The sequence below is a fragment of the Miscanthus floridulus genome, chromosome 3 (assembly GCF_019320115.1).
Source record: "Miscanthus floridulus cultivar M001 chromosome 3, ASM1932011v1, whole genome shotgun sequence".
NCBI lineage: Eukaryota > Viridiplantae > Streptophyta > Magnoliopsida > Poales > Poaceae > Miscanthus > Miscanthus floridulus.
In genome coordinates, this window is record NC_089582.1 from 148,828,943 (window position 1) to 148,846,628 (window position 17,686).

The 17,686-nt window shown below is 48.4% G+C and overlaps 1 long non-coding RNA gene across 2 annotated transcripts; it reads right to left on the minus strand.

The window, feature by feature from the left end:
* Positions 1-1,908: 1,908 nt before the first annotated feature.
* LOC136547489 (uncharacterized) lies at positions 1,909-5,530 on the minus strand. Of its 2 annotated transcripts, none has more exons than XR_010781577.1 (4): positions 5,264-5,530; positions 3,362-3,472; positions 3,220-3,282; positions 1,909-2,236 (listed from the first exon to the last, which is right to left on the minus strand). It is a non-coding gene; the product is annotated as an uncharacterized lncRNA (long non-coding RNA). The 2 variants fall into 2 exon arrangements; XR_010781578.1 differs by having other exon boundaries at positions 5,199-5,530.
* Positions 5,531-17,686: the final 12,156 nt, after the last annotated feature.

Genomic DNA, 17,686 nt, shown 5'->3' on the forward strand with positions numbered 1-17,686 from the left:
TGGGGGCTTGGAGTCCAAGTTTGGACGGAGACGGGGACCTGGACCCCTTGACAGGAGAGTGGTGGGTTGGTCCTGCTTGTGCCTAGGGTACAAGCAGGGCGTGTGTTTCGGGGTACCCAGCTAGGCTATATTGGTTCACAAATCGCCGTGTAATACGGTACGACTTATCTATGATCTAGCACCGTAGTAAGATCTGGAAGATGAAATATGGTGAAATGGATCTCTTGCTTGAAAGTAGAACATGTGCTTACATAGACTGGTTAGCTGATGAACTAATCATGACTGCTAAGAAAACACATACATAAGGATTCACTACTAGCAATGCTTTTCGCCAAAAAGGAAACCCAGCAAACCATAAAGCTTATCATATCCTTTGGAGTCAGGAAATTATTCCCACTAGTCGGGTAAGTCTTGCGAGTACATTATGCACTCAGGGTTTATTTACCCCTGTTGCAGGTGCAGCTTGAGAAAGAGCTGTTGTGTGGAGGATTCTTCTGGTGAGCACAGACGAATCCTTGTATCTTATCGTTAGATGTTTATTGTAATTCCGCTGTTTAAATTCCGCACTCTAAACTTGGTATTGTAATAATGTATTTCTAAGAACTCTTGTTGTATGAAATAGACTAAGTATTGTAAACTCGTTCTCATTATTGGATCGTGGAGGAAAAACGTGGATGGTTCGAGTTCTCCCTTGGGGTGTGCTCGATGGAACCGTCCGATGTAGCCAGCTTTCGGGGTGCTTAGTGTCTAGTGGAAGACGAGCGTCTCTGGAAGCGTGCTATTTCGGGCGGTTCTGCCACATGTAGCCGCCGACGAAGCACGCTGTGGTGGCTGAGGGAAGAGGAGGAGCTCGCGTGGTGGCAGAGTATGGTCGGAACTTCGCCGGAGCAGTGGTGGCCGTGAGAGCACGGGCCGGAGCTCGTGTGCTAGCGGAGCCGATGGGAGCTTGGTCGGAGTGGTGGCCGCTTGCGGAGATCTGTGTTGACTTCGGAGCTCGTGTGGCGATGGCCGGCGGGAGCACGGGCGGAGCTCTCGTGGGGGTCATCCTCGTCCGCTCCGGAGGTGACGCGAATTCACGCCGAGCGCTGGCCAAGCCAGGCCCTAGAAAAACGGATCGCCGATCCGTTCTTTCGGAGCCCGGCCAGCGCGCGTACGGAGGCCAGCTTAGGTCTGGTTAAAGCCCAAGAAGAAGGAACTAAACAAGCCTAAGTTAGCTCCAGCAGACCAGACTAAGGTTGGCCAGCAAACCAAACATGCCCGTACCACCTACGCCAGTGCTGCTAGCGCTCCCTTCACCCGCCCAGGGCCTCCATTTAAATTCTGTTTGGTACGGACGCACGGTTTCGGCAACACAAGTGGAAAAAAGATGAGCGCTGCGAGTAGGCTCATTCTAAATTGGCTCGTTAAAACATCAATGTCCAACACAACCATCGGCCCATCTCTTATTGTTTTTTATCACATCCTCTGGGCTCGAGTCTCATTCGATGGTGACAAGCCCACGACAAAGCTATTGCCAAAAAAAGAAAAGACTACCCATCACCCGGATGATAGTTCATACTGCTATCAACCACTTTTTGAGCCAATCATAATTAAACACGTCATCTATAGGATTTATATAAAATGACAAAGAAAAAATGAATAAACGCAAAAATATAATAAAATAATCAACCAGGTCCTCCCTCTCCGCCCGAACGCAACAACTTACACAAGAAGTCACGTTACATATCTAACCACTCAGATTCCTTTTGGCAAGCTAACTGAACACGATCAACTTGGAGACCAAGAAAATAAAAAATAAAAGAAAGGGCATACTGAAACAGATCTACAGAATAGAATCAACGATGAAGACAAAGAGAAAAGCTCGAGCCAACCATAATGCAAGGCCAACCCAACAAGATGCGAATGAAATAGATCAAGAAAAAGTACTTAAAAATCCTTCACTAAAACATACTCGATCATCCTGTTCTTAATGGATTTGTCTGCATACTAATATCAGATCAGTTCTTTGTTGCTGATGCTCTGAAGAACAAGAACAGAAATAGGAATCACATATTGAGTAATAATCTATCTGTCTGTTCACCCTTCTCTCTACGGGCAATCTGCACGGCCATCCTGCGCGGCCGCTCCAAGTGCCAATAGAAGCACCAAACGTTTCCTTCTCATGTCAAGACGATATGACTGTTTGTCCGTGGGCTCTAGTATGTGATCGTGCATAGTCTGTGATCACCTGATCTGCCTGTACGAGCTCTGATTAGATGATTGAAAAAAGTACATTTCATTTATATGCAGGTACACACAACTTCGGGAATGGATATAACAAAGATGATTGAAAAAAGATCAAATACATGCAGTTTCATTAATATGCAGGTATACCTAAAGAAAACTAGATTTCATTTCAGATAATCATAGATTGTAAAAAAGTACATTTCATTTAGAGAGGGGGACCTAATATATATATATATATATATATATTATTTCCTACTCCTAGGGAGTAGTTACTCCCATGTGTATATCTCTAGATTTAGGGCATATATGGCCCGACGAAGTGCATGTAGATGGAGTATATCATCATACTAGACCATCTAGGGTACTATGTATAACAAATATGTATGTATACTTAGAGTATATGGTTATACTTATTTTATATGCTACTATCATAGTATTATATAATATATTAAAAAATATGTGGTCTTTTGAAAAAAAATTCACATAGTAAAGATCTGGAGTATCTTAATATTAGTATGTCAACATACTCAAACTGATAAATGAGTATGTACATATACGCAACGTGATTTATTGATTATGGGAGTAACTACTCTGGGAGTATATAAAATGCACCATATATATATATATATATATATATATGAACAACGAATTGGAACCATAATGAAGAAAAATGTCAAAAATCAGACCAAGCCAAGAACAGGTAGCTGTATGGTGCTTAATTTTGGTCTCTCTCCCATTATTACATTGTTTCAGTTTTTTTAACCAAACAGTGAACCCAACTTCTATTAGGGATTAATGTTTCTTGATTCAATAGTGCTCTGAAAAGTTGATAACACTTTCTCTAACTATGAAATAGTAATAATGATCAGCTTACATGTGACATAGTAATATTATGTATCAATAAAAAAGGGCACAATTCAGTGGCATGGTGACTTTTCCATTGGACAATGAAAAATCTTAATCCATATGTATTCAATATCAATGATAACATACCTTCCGCTTACAGAAGGCAATAAACTTGTCCAAAATTTCTAAATGTGTGGCAAACAGAATAGCCTAAAAAAAAGAAATGTCAAAACTAATAAGAATGTTAAAACTAATATAAAAATAGGATTTTGAGAAATGATACGCTTACATTATCATTATCTTCTAGATCTTCAAAATTTTAAAAGTTGCCATGTTGGCCTCCTCTTAGAGAAAATGAATGATCAGCATGCTATGTACAATTTTTCCTTTTTCATGCCATCTGATTCAGAAACATAAAAAGCTCTGAAAAATAGTGACTCTTGAATAAATGTATCAAGGGCTCAAGGCTACTTATCCTGTTATCCATACACATAGAAATTCCAAAAACTGAAACCTGAATAAAGAATAACAGGACTGAACTAATCTACATGACATACAATCAAAGAATGAATAAGCCACTTAATATATCACTGTTACACAAGAGATTTGATGAATAATTTCAAAGCACATGATATTAGATACGGTTCTAAAAAAAGTGCTCTAAAACAGTGAACTAAAATAAAAGAAAAAAATAATTCACTGACTATACTAGATATCGTGAGAAGAGAGGAAGGGTGGGTGGGTAGATACGAAACTCATGAGATTTTGCTACATGCGCAAGGGGCCATGCGTGCAATGCAAGCACGGAGCGAGTACAGACAAAACATAAGCCTCTCCCTCTCTTTTTCTTGCACCAACAGCACACTAGAACCAATTCGTTCTAGTTAAAATGTTTCCAGCATGCAATATAGAAAAAAGTGGAAAAGTTCAGGTGGACTATGAAATGTGACACACACAAACAAACACTGAATCTTTGAACTAATTCAACTGACAGATAACTGGAACTGCAAAAGTTCAGGAGCACTACAGAGTACTTTGATGTGTTGTTGCACTCCCTCTTCTCTTAATGAAATATGTGAAATACATGTTCTTGTTTTTTAATAGCATAGTACTCTGTACAAGATAAAAATTACACGTTTCATCTGCAAATATTCTCTAACCTCACTAAAACCTACGTAACCTGCTTTAAAAAAAACTATGTAATAAAATAGTGTTGCATGACCTGAGTAGGAGTTTCAGTTCCAATATAATTAGCAATATCAAACTCAGGGGCAGATTGATCGATGCATTTCAGACTCCACAAATCATATCTTATATCAATGCAACAACTCAAGGAACTAAACCACCATATATAATTAAACACACAAGTCCGCATCCTAGCCCTGTCAAAACCGGAAAACAGAGGAACTAGCGCACTAGCCTCCACAAGCAATAATCTGTTAAGAATTATATTATTTGAGCAAACTGAATTGTCTGTTGTGGTTCCTTTAAAATCGCAAACAAAAAAAACACTGAATCTCTGAGGAAACTGAAACTAAACATTAACAATACATCACCATTGCTTGAAAACGACACATCATACAATTATGAAGTACTAAAATAACAAGCGCCGAAAAAATAGAGACTCTTGAATAAATGTATCAAGGATACTTATCCATATACATAGAAATTCCAAAAAAAAAACTAAATAAAGAAGAACAAGACTGAACTGAACTACATGCGCAAGGGGCCATGCGTGCAATGCAGACACCAGACGGGAAGCGAGTAGAGAAAAAACAGAACCCTCTCCCTCTCTCTTTCTTCAACAAACAACACACTAGAACAAAAGGCCAACAACCAATTTGTTCCGGCACAGACAACATAGAGAAATGAACAATACAAATTGATTTCAAAATAAATGGGTGTGCCATCAGATGCCAACCTGAATACAATGAGAAAATTGAATCGCATTGAAGACACACAAATACAGATTATGAGAATAATACACAATGATTTTACAAGAAAACTAACTGATACACAATTAAAAATGATGCATCCATTTCAACATAATAAACATATGCCAAACTAATTGACACAACATGCTGGAAGTGAAATGCAGAAGGGGATGCAGGCGCAATCACACGAACCTAAATAGAATAGGGAAACTGAATCGCATCGGGGGAAATCAACACTAGTCTTCAGATACGCGCACCCGTTGGGCGGAGCAGCCCACTCCGCTCGTCGGAGACATCCTGTACACAACCAACTGAAGCTGCTGGGGAGGGGATTGGGGTAGAGGTGAGGGAGCACAATGGGCGCGACCAGATGGAAGCTGCTGTGGAGGGGAGTGGGGCTGAGGTGAGGCACGATGTCCGCAGGCCGCACCTGGGACGACGCCTGCAGCCCGCAGCTGTGGTGAGGGGCGACGCCCCGCAGGCCGCAGCTCCTCCGAGTTGGAAGAGGATAGAAGACAAAGACGAACAGATGAATCCCTCCCTCTCCGTCTCCAGTATCCACGTAACATAAAAATGGGCCAAAACAACAAAACAAATTGAGCCCACATGACACAAACGGCAACAAACTTAGGGTGAATGAAAACATAAATAAATAACCATCACCCGGATGATGAATAGAAACTCCGAAAAAGAAAGTCTTGTTCATGAAAATGCATATTTTCTAATCTTAGATGAATGGTATGCCTATCAAACAAGCATTTTGAATTAGTTGGATTTTTTATGCAAAAAAATCATTTGGATTTAGTGACTAGTAGATCAATCAGTTATGGTCTCAGTGACAAGAATTGGGCCCAATATGCCGATTATAATCAAGTTACCTATAAGTGGAAACAAGCATGGCCGTAATTAGAGCAAAATAATCTGAGCTCGGGTCATATACTACTAGCGACGAACAAGTGATGTTTTTTTTGGATTACGTTTTGGATATTATTTGCAAAGATACAAGTATATTTTTTACTCGAAATTCATATAGTGACACGGAGAGAATACTTTTTCTATGTTTATTTATTTTGTAACAAAAGGTGCTACTCAAAATTGTATTTTGGAGATGGTGTTGACGTCTAAATAAAAAGTCACTTTTGATCATTCGTGAGTGGAGGGAGTACGATTTAGCTGGACTATGAATCAGTAAATTACTTCCACTATTAGAGTTTGAATTAATTTTTAATTTTCTTTTCAGTAATCCTTCTTTCTGTGACGATCGTTGGGGGTATTCCCGTTTTTAATACTCCCTCCGTTAAGTTTTGGCTTTTCTAGATACATTGATGTATCTAGATATAGTGTACATTTAAATACATATCAAAACTATGTATATAGAAAATCCAAAACATCTAATAATTTAATTTGGAACAAAGGCAGTAGTGTTCTAGCTTTTCCTAAAGCGGAACGTTTCCATAAATTTTTTTATTTGGATTTGGATTTCAAAACCCCTGCCAAGCATATAAGCATATATGCCCTTGAAAGCAGCATGCATGATATGACAACATGGGAGCTTGAGCGTGACCCAGGGAAAGATACAAGGAGCCGCTACTCCGCTAGAGGTACTGTGAACCATGCACTTGCATTGGCACGTCGACAGTACATGCGGCACAATAGGCTATAGACGCAGTGAATCGGATGAGCACATCCAGAGATCACCAAAAAAGAAAAGAAAAAAAAGATGAGCACGTCCAAAAGACATAAAGAACAAGTTGCTGCTACTAGCTGGCCAGTGTCCATACCTATCAACCTCCGAATTATTGCCATGAACGACCCATCTGCAGGCAGCCCGGTTAACTTTTCCAGTGTTCTCTGATGGCGGCTGGAGTTGAAGTGAAAGGGATCAAATCTAGCTAGCAATACTGAGTCGGCAGTGAGATTTTACTTGCGTGGCAAGTGGTTTTCATCTGCACGTAAAAACTGTAGCTGTCATTTGTGGATAAACTAGTACAGCACATCGTCAGCCTGTTCGGTTGGCTGGTTCGTATCGTTGCTGGTTCGTGAAGAAGTACTGTTGGCTGGTCTGTGTGAGAGGAAAATACTGTTTCGGCTGAAAATTTACGATCGTTTACGACAAGCCACAGCCAAACGAACAGGCTGCAGTATCACATATCCAAACTTGTGGATTCACTAGCTCAAAGGAAGATAACAAAGACATCAACAGATTAGCATTAATTGCTGAATTGTAAAGTCCAGATTAGCATTTGCTGAATTGTAAAGTCCATGAGCAATTGTTGCAGCACGCCTTCAACTTAAGAAACTGATACTGAATTGATGAACAGCTGAACACACTTAACTAAAGGTATATATGCAGGCTAAAGTACTAGAACTACTTGGCAATGCACTATATATGTGTAGAATGTACAGAGGAATAATACTGTTTCAACATGTGCAGGAACTTTTAACCGAAAAAGGGCTTATCTCTCTTTAGACCTTAGTCTTCAAGTGGAAAGCTCTAGCTAGGAGATTATCTTTTCTTTTTTAACTTTCACTTAACAAGCAGAATACGCCAAGCGAAAAACTTTCACATAACAAGCAGAATACGCCAAACGAAAAAGCACTGTGCTTTTACATACACGGCCTGTAAAGTCCATGTGACAGGAAATATATTGGATGCAAACTGACTTGGGAACTTCAGTCTTCAGACCTCGCGACTTTGCCATGAAGTTTTCTTTGGTTTTCTCGATCTCATGCTTATCTCTCTCCTAGAGAGGAATGAAGTTTATATTTAATCGTTTGAGATCTGCATAGATTAGTGAGATCTATAGCTCAACTAATCTGTCGTAGGGTCCATCCATGCACGTTCTACCTTCACTCGTCGTTGAACTGATCAACAAATCATCGAGTTATATATATCAGTGTGGCAGAAATCCAGATATAGACAATAGTGGCGACCTCATGCCTACTATTGTAACTTGTAAGTTGTAACCAGTAACCATTGGCTAGCATCAGAGCCTCTAGGCTTAGCTTTCTGCAGTTGTGGGCCTGCATATTTCCTAATCAGTGGTCTGCTAATCGTGCAGACAAATCAACTATTATATTCTTATTGCATCCTCTAGCTTAGTATATGTATACTCTACCTTGATACATAGTGGTTTAGCACGTTCAGAAAGAATTTATGCCTTGCGCATTAATTGTATTTTTTTTAGCTTGCTTCCATGCAGCCTTTTGTGTTGTACGCATGCTAGACATATTGTTGGTGGTGTAGCATAGAACTTTATTTGCACTTTTTTCAGTAGAGTGATAGATTATTTCAGTTGGGTTCCTTTCTCTCTAGTCTCTAGTGGTGGACTGGTGGTTGCTCGATCTAGACCAAAAAATTGGGTTCTCTTTTAAGAGAGTTTTTTTTTGGCTCAATGCATGCATGAGTCGAGTGGTTGAGCTATCCATTTTAATCTCTATGTCCTTCCGATCCCCTAAAACAATTGCGTATGCACTATATATACAATGTGCTAGCTTAGCTAGTCAAAGTCTTCGGAGTGAAGGACTTGAAAGTGGACGATAGTGAGCACTTCCGATCCCCGGCCAATATTGAAACTTTTCTAACTTGTGTTGTCACGAGGGGCCTACGTGGATCTCCATCGGTCCAACCAAGCACCGATGCAGAAAGAACCTAGTGGTTACCCGACTAGTGACAGGAATGATCGACACAAAACCATATACAATATGATAATTGACTTCAAAAGCGTTAAAGAGAGTTAGCAGGCCACAAAACCGACCGGCCGGGTTGGCAAACCCGTGTACTGATCCCACTATATCGATCATAGTGTCCACTGCTTGCAGCGAACTAAAGTGCATTATGAATCCTGGCAAGATTTCGCCGCCATTGGCATAATTCTACAGATTCCGCTTAGGATTCGATTCACGCATCGCGTATGACATCGACCTCAGTTCTTTAACCAAGTAAGCTATTCTCATTTCGTCAATGGTCTGTGTCGGGTTCGTAAACTCGGGGTCCCTTGGGGACCGGCTTCCCCGTAAAGGTCCGGTCCAAGTACATAAATGACAGGCCAAAGGGGCGATCGAATCTCTGACCGGAGCACTCGCTTCGGTCTCCAGCCTGCCTCCGGACGGCCTCTCCGACCGGAATGCCTGGCCAAAAGCACTACTTCCGACTCCGACCCGCGTCTCCGACCGGGGATGCGTCAAAACTCTGCTCACAGCTCGTCTCTGACTGGCGCGATCAGAACCAACTGGGACCACCACGCCCACTCGGAAAGGACCAGAGAACAAACGGTGAAAGCAAGGCAGGGCGCACAAGTCAAACCACGATACCAGGGACCGTACCATGTACACCTGCAGAAACAGTACTTTGCAACCTTCCTGGCACAACAGAGCCCGAACAGTGTTATAGGCGCCGATATTTTCCCTTACAGTATTGTGGGCGCTGTTAACTCCCCTACGGTGAGCCCCCCCACATGCCTCTGGGAATCGACAGTGTTGTGGGCTCCGGCTTTTACCGTACTGGACGAACATGGTAAAAACCCCTTGCATGTCTCCAGGTATCAACAGTGTGGTAGGCGCCAATGTCTGCCATATCCAAAGAAGACAACACCACCTCCCACATGCATCTGACATTCAACAGTATTGTGGGCGCCTACCATCATCCTGTACCCGCCGACGTGGACAACAAGGTTCAGTAGCATACGTACTCTCTCCCTCTCACTTGTAAGGCCATCCCCTTCATCTATAAAAGGGAATGCGCTCTCTCCCAAAAGACTCAGTTAATCCAGGTCGATTCAAGTGATTCCAGATTCATTAGATCGATCAAGTTCACTAGTACACAACCACAGAACCGCCAGGTTCGAACCTCAAGCACACGCTTGAATACTTAGCTCAAAGCGGAGCTCCTGTCGCTCTCGGCCCTTCCGACCGGACCTCTTGTACCCCCCATCTTTCTTCTTCTCGTTTGTAACACCACTGCAAACTTCGAGCACCTGGGCTCAGGAATAAAGTCACCGACCGACTCAAACTGGACGTAGGGCACGTTGCCTGAACCAATATAAACCCTGTGTCATTGAGTGCTAGGCCACCTCCGATCACAACGTATGACAAAACTACAAATATTTACTTGTTTGTCACTTTCTGCACCGACAGTTGGCGCCGTCCGGGGGAAGACGCTGTACGTTCAACACTTTTTGGTCATCGGGTGGCCCACTTTTCTGCCACCTTCGCCATGGCGGGCTCAGGCGATACGACTCGCTTCGGCTCACAGGAGTTTCCCGCACTCCCACCGGCTGGGATGTGGGTTCCACCCGTCTTCGAGCCGTCCCAGGCCTTCCTCTTTGGAAGCCTAGACTTCGTCACCGACTGGCTCGTCGTACTACACCTCCGCGAGGAGGCATTCATTCCGGCGCCCGTCGGAGGGGCGCCCTCCATCGGCTCCGGGACGCACGACGACTTCAACAACGAGGCATCTGCGCTTCATTCTGAGCAAACTCTCTGCTCAATCCCCACTGTGAGTAATGTACATGCTATTATTTACTTGCTATTCTCTATCTTCCACCGATTACCCGGAGGGACCCCGTTGTCCCCGCCGCGACCGCCATACTACCGGTCCCCCTATGGCCTCGCGTCTCCCGCGGACGCGTACGCCCGGGGGCTCCGAAGGATGCCGGCGTCGCCCCCTCTCATGTTCGAATTCGTGGGGATGGCGAGCTATGCTCCCACCTGTTTCCTCAACCTCATGGATGACAATGTTGAGAGTGATAGCTCCAGCATCGGCGACGTGGCGCCTAGCCACCGTCCGTCCCGGGAGTGCGCTATGGTGGACGCTCCGGGACAGCCACCGGTGGTAACAAAGTCCTTACAGACATATGCCCCTCTGGATCCTCGTGTAGAGACCCCCAAGCTCACACGAGAGCACGGCGAGGCACTATGACAATAGTGGCTGCACCTGCCACCGACTGCGCCAGCACGCTCGGTGCACCACACTGCGCCCCGTGCGCATAGACCGACGAGCGGCGCCCCGGGTCGCACCCGTTGGGTCCAGCGCCACACCATGGACAAGGGGAATGATCCCCCACAGTTCGCTCAGGCCAATCAGAACATCACCGCTGCGGCAATGCTTCTGCGTGGCCTGCCCGAGCCGAACGACCCTCAGGAACAGGCGATCCACCGAAACCTCTGGGCACTAGTGGAGACCACCGCCGTTCAACAAGCGGAGAGCTCCGTATCGTGACACCGACTCACGGCCTCACTCCCCACCAGGGGAATAGGGACGCAGCAGATGAGTCGCTCCACCCGCTTACCACTACAACTACCAAGCGCGACACAAGAGGCCATATTGGTGCCTCGTCTTGACTTGACGACCGCTCCACATCGACCACCTGTACACAAGCGGCTTGGGCTGAACCAAGACGCTCGCGGCAGCGACCGGAGTCCCAGCCCGGATGGCCCGGGACCACGGGCCTTTGACTAATGCATCCAGCGAGCGTCGCTCCCATTGTGCTCCAACGGAGGCCGAGGCAAAGGCAAGGCCAAGCACCAAGATCAGGACGAGGGCCCCTCCACACAGAGGGGAAAAAATAATAGAAAAGATCGCCGTCGACCGACCAACTCTGTGTTGGTCGCCACGGCTGATCACATGGGCAAACAGCCCTAGCAGGACCTTCCGGCCCACTTCCACGAGCTCATGGAGAGCCCGTGCACCAACCACGCCTACCCCGTCAAACACCTCTACAAGGACTGCGAGCTCCTCAAGCGCCTTCTATGACAGGCCGACGGGCCAAAGGAAGAAGAAGGCGAAGAAGCAGCGGCCAAGAAAGGGGGCGTAGCGGGCAAGGATCTAGACGACTAAAGGTTGAAATGATCCGACTGGATGCCTACCGACTAAAGGACGACAACGACGACATTCTCACTGAACGCTTGAAACAGCTATGTCATTTTTCTTCCCCTAAATTTCAGTCTTACCATTGTTTACTTAGTGTTTGCTCCTATAAGAGCACCCCGACCCAAACACTTTTTGGCCCAGGTCGCTTGGGGGCTCCACGATGGTACACAACTACCTCTCTTTTTTGTTTACTATCATATGGTGAAACTCCTTCCTACCCAAACAAAAGGGTAGTTCGTTCCTTTAATTTGCTTTACGTAGCTTTGCTTTAAAACATTTCGACCGATCGCACCCCACTTTTTCCTACGGTTATGAGCAGCTGAGCCTCGCGGGCCATGCCCCAGGCTCCCAAGGTTGCAGCCTATGGGACGAACGGGCAAGTATGAGAAAGAAAGAAAAAAAACAAAATTATACTAAGGGAAAACTAAGGAACGAAAGTGACAAGCTTCCCCGAACGGAGTGACTCCATCATAAAAAACGAAACCGACTGTAGTCATAAAGTACACAAGAACGTTTACATGGGGGCTCCCCCACGAACTTAATCTTTTTACATCTACTAAGCTTCTTATACTTTACAAACTATTAGGGCGGCTCGGCGGCATCTGCTGTCGGTATGACTGGTGAAGGCGCGGGCTGCTCACTCCCCGGTGGGACCACATTTGGCTCGGCTAAAGGCGGGACGACGTCCACTTCCGACCCAGGCTCCGTGCCATCCGCAAGGTGGGCGACGTCCTCCCGACGCAAGCTTCTAGCCATGTCTTCATGATGGACATCCATCACCCACTGCACAAAGACCTGCTCCACCACCAACCTTGCGTGCGGCAACAATCTCTCCCCGAGCGATTGGATATCCTCCGTGCTCAAGCCGTCGGCATACCCGCTGCAGATAGTGGCGAAGTCCAGGTTCGGGTGGTATGTCGCCACCGAAGTCAACACCCCCGACGCTCCATAGAAAAGCCTGCTTGTGATAAGGGCCTAGACCTCATCCGGGACCTCTGCTAGCTGGACGGTGGGCGCGCTAGTACTTGACGCCGACCCGAAAGACCTTCGAGATGACAAGCTAGGCAACATTGCAGATCTGGTCAAGTTCCCCCTTGAGAGCACGTCGCTCTTCACGGGACTTGGCCAGCTCTTTTTCATTCCGACCAAAAGTCGCCTTGACCGTCTTCAGGTCCCGCTCCAGTGACTTCACCTTTCCGCCCAGCTCTAGAAGAAGGGCGACAAGCTTAGAAACAGGCTGAAGGAAGAAACCAACGTAACGAAAAACAAAAAAGGTACGTACCGAGGTGGAAGTTCTCAAGGGTGGAGAATTCCTCCGCCTACCAAGCCACCTGCTCACACAGCCGGGCACTCGCCTCCTCCATCCCCATCACCTGGCCATGAAGCGCAAGCACTTTCTAGTCTGCCTCTGACCGGGCCTTTCGCTCTGACTCTAGGGCCTTTTGTGCCAACTCTAGGGCGTTCCGCTCTGACTCAAGGGTCTCCAAGGATTTTTGGAGCGCCGCCTCAGTGTCCGCTAGGGATTTCTGCAACCTCACCTCGGTTTCCGCCTAGCGAGCCTTCGCCGCATCAAGACCCCGCTCGGCGGCGGTCGCTCGCTCCGCTACACGCTGCTCCTTCACCCGCACCGCGGTCACCTCGGCCGCCTGATCCTGGGACTCACGGTGGGCGGACTCTAGCTGACGCTCAAGCTCAGCCACCCGGGCATGCTCCATCCGGAGGAAGCAGGACTTGCGGGACGACATCTCCTTTAGACCCTATGAAAATGAAAAGCAAGCATGCTGAGGCAACCAACAAGAGACTCAGAAGTCAAGAACAAATATGTGAAACTCACCTCCATGGCAAGCTACAGGTCGACCTAGACTAACTATTGGGCGGACTTAACCCGCTCTTAGGCGTCCTCGAGCTTCACGGATAGGTTGGCGAGTTTGGACACCATGACAAGTCCTTTCCCCCAAGGATGTCCTAGAGCTGACACTCCTGGGAATCCCAAAGGATGAACCGCACCTTTGTCGGGTCCTCGGGGCAGGGCCACTCTAGGTCACCCTCCGACAGCCAGCCAGAGGGCCCATCCTTCGACTAAACCACCACCAGGTCCCGCGACAACACGGGCAGCTCCACCATGTCATCTGCCTCGTCGTCGGATGGGATCTCCACCACCTCGGTTGCGCGGGCCACCACCGGCCGTTCTGACTCCGTCCCGACCACGTCTTCCCCTGGCGCCTTCAGCTTCGACCACGAGGGTGAGCCGTGCAACCCTCCACCTGGTGAGGCAGGGAGCTCGGTCTCCCTCTCCTCTTTTGTCTTAGCTGGTGGAGGAGGGGCCATGAGAGTTACCTCCGACACGACCTCCGCCGTCAGCACCGGGATCGCCGCCAATGTCGTCACTGCCGCTGCCACCGTACTAGTAACCGACCCAGGGGGCACCACCCCTGAAAGAGAAAGGTTCGCCGCCACCACCCTGTTCCCCCCACTGCTCACCGTGATGCGCTGCAGGGTGGGCCTCCAAACCTCCCGCATGGGAGTTGGGACGATGCTCAACCCCATCATCGCTCGGCCGCTGACAAAAAAAGTGTAGGTAAGTCATACTTCAAAAAGACTCAACAACAAAAGATCAAAAAAAACAAAGAAAAACATACCAGGAGGTAAGCGGCATGACTCTGAAGGCAAGACCCAACGTCGATGGGCCTGCCGGGCAAGGACCACTCCCAGGCTGCGACCCACGCCCCCTCACTTCAGCCGGGGGCGGAGTCGTCCCAATCGGCTCCTGCCTGGCCTGCGGGTCACCGCGACCCTCAGCTCGGGACACCCTACCGGAGCAACAGGCGGGGTATCCTCCGGCTGCGAGTCGCATGCTGGCACTAGTCCTGGCGATGCATGGGTACCAGCCCGCTCCTCGGACCACCCGGCTTGCTCGGCCGCGTCCGCGACAAGCGGGGACGAGACCGGCGATGCCACCGAGGGGCGCGGTGACCATGTCTGCTTCGCCTCCCGTTCGCCGACAGCGTCCGTGCTCGCCGCATGCTTCCTCAACACAGGAACCACCATGCGCCTCTCCGCCTCCTGCTCATCACCAGTGGATATCACCGCAGCATTGTGATGCTCCACCGAGGTCACAACGACCTCCCAACTTTCCTCCTCCTCGGAGAAAATCATGTCATCCACCTCTGTAGGAGCCTCCGACTCGAGCTTTGACTCGACGTCGCTCCTTCTTTCCCCGGCCTTCATGTGCGGGGTGATCTCCTGCTCCTTCTCTTACTTCTACCGAACCTCCTTGGTTCTCTTCTTCTTCTTGGCATCCGCCGCCTCCTTCTAGGTGGCCTATCGAGCCACGCCCTCTAGGCCCTTGGGAATGTGCGGCTGGGACTTGTAAACTCCAAGTCCCTACGGAATGGGTGACTCAAAATCAAAATAGGAAAGCAGATGAAGAAGCACGGACTAAAGGGAAGGGAGCATACCAGTCTGGACATGATCTCGAAGTTGAAAGGTGCGGGCTTCCCATCGACCTTCTCCTTGGGCTTCATCTACAGCACCCGGTCAAGGCGACTCCAGACCTCGTCGTTCGGCAGCTCCTCCGGCGACGCATAGTCCAGGTCCATCAGGCCATTTTACTTCCACATCGGTTGCGTCCTCTCTGCCAATGGAGCAACCCTATGGTGGTAGAGGGTGTGGAACACCCGCACCCCGTCAAGGCCGTGCCATACGAGCTTCTGGAGCTCCTCCTCGATGATCTCCACCTTCTTCTTCTCTCGACGAGCAGGGCCCCACGACCAACTATCTCGCTTCTCCGGCCTCCCGCTGGTGAACGCTGGGAACGATGTCTCCACCAGGTTCTTGATATAAAACCACTCCCTGTGCCACCCCCGGTTGGAGTCACAGGGAATGTATGCGGGATACGAGCCCCCCACGCTCGGTTTCTCTACAGGGCAAAGCCCCCCACCGACGCAACCTTAGGCGGATTCCCCACCAGCAAAGCTCACCCAGAGAACAGCCGCCGGAAGAAGTCCGCATGTGGCTCCATCCCAAGGAAGGCCTCGCAGACGGTGATGAAGCTGGCGATACGCAGCATCCCCATCGGATTAAGGTGCTGCAGCTCCAGACCCCACTCATTAAAGAGCCCACGCAGGAACCAGTGCGCGAGGTATCCTAACCCGCGCTCATGGAAGGCAAGAAAGGAAACCACCTCGTTAGGCCGAGGTTGCAGGAACTCCTCCCTCCTAGGAGCCCTCCAGTGCGTCACCTCCTTTGGCGACAGAAACCTCTTCGTAGCAAAGGCCTTCAACACCGACTCCCTCACAGTGGACGACCTCCAGTCCGACATTTCACTCTAGGACCGCGAAAGGATTTGTGAGTTTCTCTCTTCTCCCCTCGCTCTCTCCCTTTGCTTTCTCTCCCTTTGCTTTCTCTCCCTTTGCTTTCCTAGAAACCACTATGGCTCTCAAGAACGCTCTCGGTAAGAAGGAAAAGGAAAGGAGGCGGCAGATGAGGAATAGGCGAAAGAACAGGGCGAAAACCTTCTCCCTTCTCCCACTTAAGGAAAAGGGTGCAGCAGTTGGGGAAGGTGCGTCGATCGGGAAAGACAAAACGACAGAGCAAAAAACCCTCTCTCTTTCCCATTTAATGCAGATGGGACGCACCCTGACCTATGAGACGTGCCCTGCCCAATGGAACGACGCCTGATCAGACAGGACGTGGCCTAGGCATGGCCCACCACTACCGCACGCCAACCACTACCGCACGATGGGCACAAGAACCAAAGCGCCACTGCACGCAGGTGGCCCTCCGCTTCCCCAGGCGGGACTTGGAAAAAATCCAAAAATAGGATCTTCGCTAGGAGAGACCATCGGGCTTCCTAAAAGTCGATCGAACGGCTCAGGAAAACACACCGAGGGATAAGTAGGGAGCAAAGGGATGCCCCATGTAGGCCATGCCGACTCCATCATGAACGGCGAGCATGGGTCCCGGTCGGACATTTCCAATTGGAGCTCTTCAAACCTCGTCACTCGAGTCATCAAGATAACACTACCGACCCCTGCTATTTCTTTATATCAATTCATACATCCGTATATGCATTCATTCCATACGCCCATGCGCCCCGGACGATTTAGGCCCTGAACTGCCCGGGGGCTCAGGAACTAAGCATCGCACATGCAGCAAAATGCATCACAACGCTCCGTGTTGCGTCACGAAGTGGCAGTTGCCTCATTCAACATGAGCAACGACCGACCGGGGTTCGAAGGCTGACCCACGAAGGGCTCGAGGCCACCCCACGTCAAATAGAGCCAGGGGAGAAAAACGAAGATGAGCCCCATGCGTCCCTCGCCCAGTCTGCCCTAAAGCAGACAGGGTCATCTCAACCTTCTTGTTAGATCCTAAACCTCTTGCCAAGCCCATAGAATCTCCATCGAGGGGAGGCCATCAGGACACCTGGGTTGATCTCTGGAATGACCCAGGCATCTGCCGGGTTGTAGGGAAAGGAGCAGTGCAATGTCACAAGAGGGCTATGCCGACCCCGTCACGAATGACGGACCTGGATTCCACTCGATCATACCAGTTAGCAAACTCACAGAGCGCGTCACTCGAGCCTGAGCGATCGGGACAAGGGACAAAACTCAGCCCCTCTGGTTGTGACAGACCGAGGATGGGGTAATGCACACAAACTCAAACCGACCCCTACCAAAAGCCCAATGGGGCTCGGGGGCTCAAGACATCCAAAAAACGCCTAGGTCTGCGACCCCAAACTCGCCCCATCAGGCTATGCTTCAACTACACACCAAATGCCTGGGTCTATGACCCTGAACATGCCCCA